This window comes from Centruroides sculpturatus, unplaced genomic scaffold (genome assembly GCF_000671375.1).
Source record: "Centruroides sculpturatus isolate CEXI.00-Female unplaced genomic scaffold, Cexi_2.0 scaffold301, whole genome shotgun sequence".
Taxonomy (NCBI): Eukaryota; Metazoa; Arthropoda; class Arachnida; order Scorpiones; family Buthidae; genus Centruroides; species Centruroides sculpturatus.
The window spans coordinates 382,197-388,815 of NW_019384595.1; the positions used below are offsets into that span (position 1 = coordinate 382,197).

Sequence of the window (6,619 nt, forward strand, 5' to 3'; positions counted from 1 at the left end):
GGTAAGCAGATTATTAAAGTATTAGTTGGAATTGCCCCATCTGGTCTAATCACCTATTTAAATAAAGCATATGGAGGTAGGGCATCTGACAAAGCCATATTTGAAGAATCAAATTTGTTGATTTACTTGATCCTTATGCAGATCAAGTAATGGCAGATAAAGGTTTTCATATAGATGCTTGTTCTGCTAGAACTATTGGTTTAGTACATTCACCATTTGTAAGAAAGCAAAATCAGTTAAGCAAGTATGATGCATTGGAAACTGCAGAAATAGCAAGGCCAAAGTACATGTTGAATACACAATTCAGAGAATAAAACTACAGTATTTGCTGTTTTAAAACAAACATTAGACTGAACTTTACTGTCACATATTGACAAAATTCTAATTATTATTTGTGGTATGGTAAATTTATCTAGGCCAGGGGTGTCCAAACTTTTTGCCGAAGGGCCAGATTGGGATTTAAATACATTTGCGGTGGGCCACGTGAATCTGTGAATTAAAAGCAGCATTGAATTTTATGTTTTACAGTTAATTACAGATACACCAATACTAAACAAACATGGCTAAATTATACATAATTAGAAAATTATTTCTTGCAACTTTTAATGGAAATGATGGAAGGTGTTTTTTGCTGAAGAATTTCTTTATCTTTAAAGTTGGGATTAAAATCTGAAACACCAATTATAAGCAATGATTGCAAATGATCATCCGATAAATTTGTCCTGTACTTTGATTTCAGATACTTTATCCTGGAAAAGGTTTGTTCGCACATATAGGTAGTCTGAAACAGAAATAAATTTACAAACAAATTGTTTTAAATTTAGAACTCTTTTGCATTCAAAAATTTGTAAAAATCGACCAAGTCTCCTCCTTGATTTGATCGTTAGCTTGAAGATCAATAATTTCCATTTCAAACTGACTTGAAACGTCGGCAACGCAGCAGTTAAATGGATTTTCAAACAGCCGAATTTCCTTTCAATTCATGTCAATATCAAAAATCATTTTTGAAATTCTTGTTTTAAACCTTAAAAAATAATATTAAACTTCAAAATAATTAGTTTGTAATACATGAAATATGAATTTACACATACCAATTTGCAAATGAGTCATGCGCAACAGAACAGAAGGCAATCCCGAGGTCAACTACAGAGATGCCACATACAATGCTCTCGATTCTTTTTCTCCCGCTACTCACTAATACAAAAACGTCCCATAAAATGTGTATTCGTGTACAGTACCTTCGCTAGCGCGGTTGGATGACCGAGCGGTCAAGGTGGCAACCTACCGCTCTGGGGGACCCGGGCTCGAATCCGGACACGTTGAAAAATCCCCAGGAATTTTTCGGGGGGTGGTCCGTTCGGATATGTCGGGCCCGCTCCTCACCACCCGGCAGCCCCATCGTGGACCTGGCCCAACCCATAATGGGCTTGCAAAAAGAGGCCCTCTTAGCCACAGGGCGGAAAGAGCTAAAAAAATAAATTAAAATAAAAAATAAAAAAGTACTTTCGCTATTCGCCTGCTTTCGTACCAATTCGGTAGTTATCGAACAATAGCCCAAAACAATATTTTTACGACTGTAAATTTAAGTAAAATTTTATGTATATATTTTTCAATTTTATTATTTTTAAAAATTAAAAAAATATTTTTTATCAAATAAAATTTTTCATTTTTTTCAATTTTCGGTATACATTTTTGAAAATCAAACGGGTTCGCGCGAAAAAATCAGTATTTTTCAAAAACCTTCGTGGGCTGGATAAAATCTCCTGCCGGGCCGGATCTGGCCCGCGAGCCGTAGTTTGGACACCTCTGATCTAGGCCAATATTGGGTGATGATAAATTTTGAAGAGTGGTGCAAACATTTTCATTTAGAATTTATATATAAACAGCAGTTTAATACTGCTTTATTCATAATCTCATACTTAATAGGCTTAGTCATTTTTGGTCTTCAATTTTTTGTATGATAAAGAACTCAAACACAAATTAGGACAAAGCATTTTATTCCAAAACAAAAAATAACAATATCCTTTATAAAATTATTAGTGCTTAATACTCTATAATTATTTTGCATAAATCTAAGAAAATATCTTATCTTTGTGAATTATGAATAAAATGCTAAATAGAAAGAAAATGACTGTTTGTTTTAATTTGTTGCATCATTCATTTTGTATTATTTAGATAAACATTATGACTGTTAATATTGTTTGAAGTTAATAAAATTCAAAGTAATGTGTATTTTTTTTTACATTTGACATCAGAAATCCCTATTTTAGATTGTTATGCAGAATTAATTTCTAAATAGAGGTATAGGTAAGGGAAAATAATTGGTAAGAATCATGTGATAGCTTTTCCATCAATGTATGAATAAAACTGTAGCCTTCTAAAACTTCAAGGGTTTTAAGGGTTTGGTCTTTGCTACTGAAAATTATAGATGTGATTTTATAATTTTCAGTAGCAAAGACCAAATTTGTGTTTGAGTTCTTTATCATACAAAAAATTGAAGACCAAAAATGACTAAGCCTATTAAGTATGAGATTATGAATAAAGCAGTATTAAACTGCTGTTTATATATAAATTCTAAATGAAAATGTTTGCACCACTCTTCAAAATTTATCATCACCCAATATTGGCCTAGATCAGAGGTGTCCAAACTACGGCTCGCGGGCCAGATCCGGCCCGGCAGGAGATTTTATCCAGCCCACGAAGGTTTTTGAAAAATACTGATTTTTTCGCGCGAACCCGTTTGATTTTCAAAAATGTATACCGAAAATTGAAAAAAATGAAAAATTTTATTTGATAAAAAATATTTTTTTAATTTTTAAAAATAATAAAATTGAAAAATATATACATAAAATTTTACTTAAATTTACAGTCGTAAAAATATTGTTTTGGGCTATTGTTCGATAACTACCGAATTGGTACGAAAGCAGGCGAATAGCGAAAGTACTTTTTTATTTTTTATTTTAATTTATTTTTTTAGCTCTTTCCGCCCTGTGGCTAAGAGGGCCTCTTTTTGCAAGCCCATTATGGGTTGGGCCAGGTCCACGATGGGGCTGCCGGGTGGTGAGGAGCGGGCCCGACATATCCGAACGGACCACCCCCCGAAAAATTCCTGGGGATTTTTCAACGTGTCCGGATTCGAGCCCGGGTCCCCCAGAGCGGTAGGTTGCCACCTTGACCGCTCGGTCATCCAACCGCGCTAGCGAAGGTACTGTACACGAATACACATTTTATGGGACGTTTTTGTATTAGTGAGTAGCGGGAGAAAAAGAATCGAGAGCATTGTATGTGGCATCTCTGTAGTTGACCTCGGGATTGCCTTCTGTTCTGTTGCGCATGACTCATTTGCAAATTGGTATGTGTAAATTCATATTTCATGTATTACAAACTAATTATTTTGAAGTTTAATATTATTTTTTAAGGTTTAAAACAAGAATTTCAAAAATGATTTTTGATATTGACATGAATTGAAAGGAAATTCGGCTGTTTGAAAATCCATTTAACTGCTGCGTTGCCGACGTTTCAAGTCAGTTTGAAATGGAAATTATTGATCTTCAAGCTAACGATCAAATCAAAGAGGAGACTTGGTCGATTTTTACAAATTTTTGAATGCAAAAGAGTTCTAAATTTAAAACAATTTGTTTGTAAATTTATTTCTGTTTCAGACTACCTATATGTGCGAACAAACCTTTTCCAGGATAAAGTATCTGAAATCAAAGTACAGGACAAATTTATCGGATGATCATTTGCAATCATTGCTTATAATTGGTGTTTCAGATTTTAATCCCAACTTTAAAGATAAAGAAATTCTTCAGCAAAAAACACCTTCCATCATTTCCATTAAAAGTTGCAAGAAATAATTTTCTAATTATGTATAATTTAGCCATGTTTGTTTAGTATTGGTGTATCTGTAATTAACTGTAAAAAATAAAATTCAATGCTGCTTTTAATTCACAGATTCACGTGGCCCACCGCAAATGTATTTAAATCCCAATCTGGCCCTTCGGCAAAAAGTTTGGACACCCCTGGCCTACATAAATTTACCATACCACAAATAATAATTAGAATTTTGTCAATATGTGACAGTAAAGTTCAGTCTAATGTTTGTTTTAAAACAGCAAATACTGTAGTTTTATTCTCTGAATTGTGTATTCAACATGTACTTTGGCCTTGCTATTTCTGCAGTTTCCAATGCATCATACTTGCTTAACTGATTTTGCTTTCTTACAAATGGTGAATGTACTAAACCAATAGTTCTAGCAGAACAAGCATCTATATGAAAACCTTTATCTGCCATTACTTGATCTGCATAAGGATCAAGTAAATCAACAAATTTGATTCTTCAAATATGGCTTTGTCAGATGCCCTACCTCCATATGCTTTATTTAAATAGGTGATTAGACCAGATGGGGCAATTCCAACTAATACTTTAATAATCTGCTTACCATAGTAATGGGAGTAAGTTAATATTTTGAAAGTAATACACTTTGGTTTTTCATAAAAACTTCAGTTCAAAACCACATGAATTTTTTTTTTTTTTTTTTTTTTTTTTTTTTTTTTTTAAGAACAGGTAAGTTTTCCATTATCTCTTCTTTGGAAGGCCACACAATTGCAGCAACTAATACTTGGCTTAGATAAGAAATGGTAATGAAAAATATTTTATGTTATCATAGAAATTTGAAATAAAACTGAAACTCAAGCAAAAGACAAGACCAGTTTTAGCTTCATCACAGCAAGAACAATTTTGACTTTATTACACAATTTTGTATTATGCCAACAAGCAGTAGAGAGTTAGTGAGCAGTTAGTGAGTTGCAGCCCAACAATATATTGGGCTGCAAAAAGATGTATTTATGCTCTTCCGCATAAATACATATTTAATACTAATTTCCTATTTATTAGGCAGGTTCCGTATTTACTGACAAACAGTTGTCAATTATCCTAACCAATTTAGTTACTTTCTTGATGTTTTCATTTTTATTATACAGGTAACCCTCGTATAACACGGCACTTCTATAGCACAGATTCACTCTAACACGGTTCGAGAATTGGGTAAAACCATCGTACAACATGAAATGTAATAAATTTTCACATAGTTAAGTACTAATAGTTCACGAAAATTATTATTTTCGTGAACTATTAGTACTTAAGTATGTAAATTTTCTTTTCCGCCTTCTGTGGATACACGTAATCCTTCTCGAAACTTGTTTCAGTGTAGCCAGATCTCGACGCTTCTGATTTTGTTTACCAGATGTTTTCCCTTATTCCATGCTTGCTTTACTCTTCATAAGTGCTTACCACCATATAAGGAAATTTATAAAGATCTTTTAACTAGAAGCAAGCAATCTAAAATTACATACTTTTTGCAAAAGGTAAAGCATGGATCTGAAGATAATGCAGAAAAATGTTCAGAGGATAAGGATATCTTGCCAAAAAGAAAACACTCTCGGTTAATACTGCATAGTGATGATGAAGAAAACATTGTTTAATTTATATTAATATGTATCGCTTAAGAAAATTTTGATAAAGATATTTATCTTAATTATGAAAATATAATAGCATGTTTTTTAACTTTTGGAACCTAACCCCCCCTTTTCGTACTAGTTCTTTATTTCGTATAACACGGCAATTTTTTGGAACATAACTCCTGTGTTATACGGGGTTACCTGTATTTTAATATAGTCAAGCCTCAATGTAACACCCTCTTGTAAGGTGGCCCCTACAGATATTAAATACAGAATCTTTTGCTATCCGTAAATTATTAAATGTGCAATTTAGCACTGTAAATGACATCACTACCACCAAATTGCNTTCGTATAACACGGCAAGTTTTTGGAACATAACTCCCGTGTTATACGGGGGTTACCTGTATTTTCATATAGTCAAGCCTCAATGTAACACCCTCTTGTAAGGTGGCCCCTACAGATATTAAATACAGAATCTTTTGCTATCCGTAAATTATTAAATATGCAATTTAGCACTGTAAATGACATCACTACCACCAAATTGCTTGACTTTCAAACTCATGTTTAGATCTCATTATTATATGTAATTCTTATTCTGATCATCGTTTCGCGNTGCAATTTAGCACTGTAAATGACATCACTACCACCAAATTGCTTGACTTTCAAACTCATGTTTAGATCTCATTATTATATGTAATTCTTATTCTGATCATCGTTTCGCGGGGTCCCACATCTTACTTTTATCGCTCCATAAATTAAAATTGCATCCAAACGAATGATTTTCATTTCAAACGTCAAGCAGAATAAAAAAAAAAGTCCAAATTTATGCGAATTCAACCTTTTTGTATCGATTACACTAACAGCATATTGAAAGCATTCGGTGGGTAGCTGTCGTCCCACATAATCGTAGGTCATAGCTGCCACGGGTTTGAAACTACAAGCTTTTGAAATTTCAGAAGTTTGTAGTTTAAAAACCGAGGAAGGCTTACAAAATAAACCGTGAACGTTTGTAAATTAAACGGTTTTCGTAAGAACTATAAATTCATACCAGATTTTTAATCAAGTTTAGGTGACTATTGCTATGTATCGCAGCGCCATCTATGGCAATTCAAATGTATATATTCAGTAGCGCGCCTGCGCACTGCAGTCAGTTCTGCAC

The 6,619-nt window shown here is 33.3% G+C and overlaps 1 pseudogene; it reads right to left on the minus strand.

Annotated features, from left to right (window-relative positions):
- Positions 1-4,106: 4,106 nt before the first annotated feature.
- LOC111624852 lies at positions 4,107-6,375 on the minus strand (annotated as a pseudogene).
- Between the last annotated feature and the right edge of the window lie 244 nt (positions 6,376-6,619).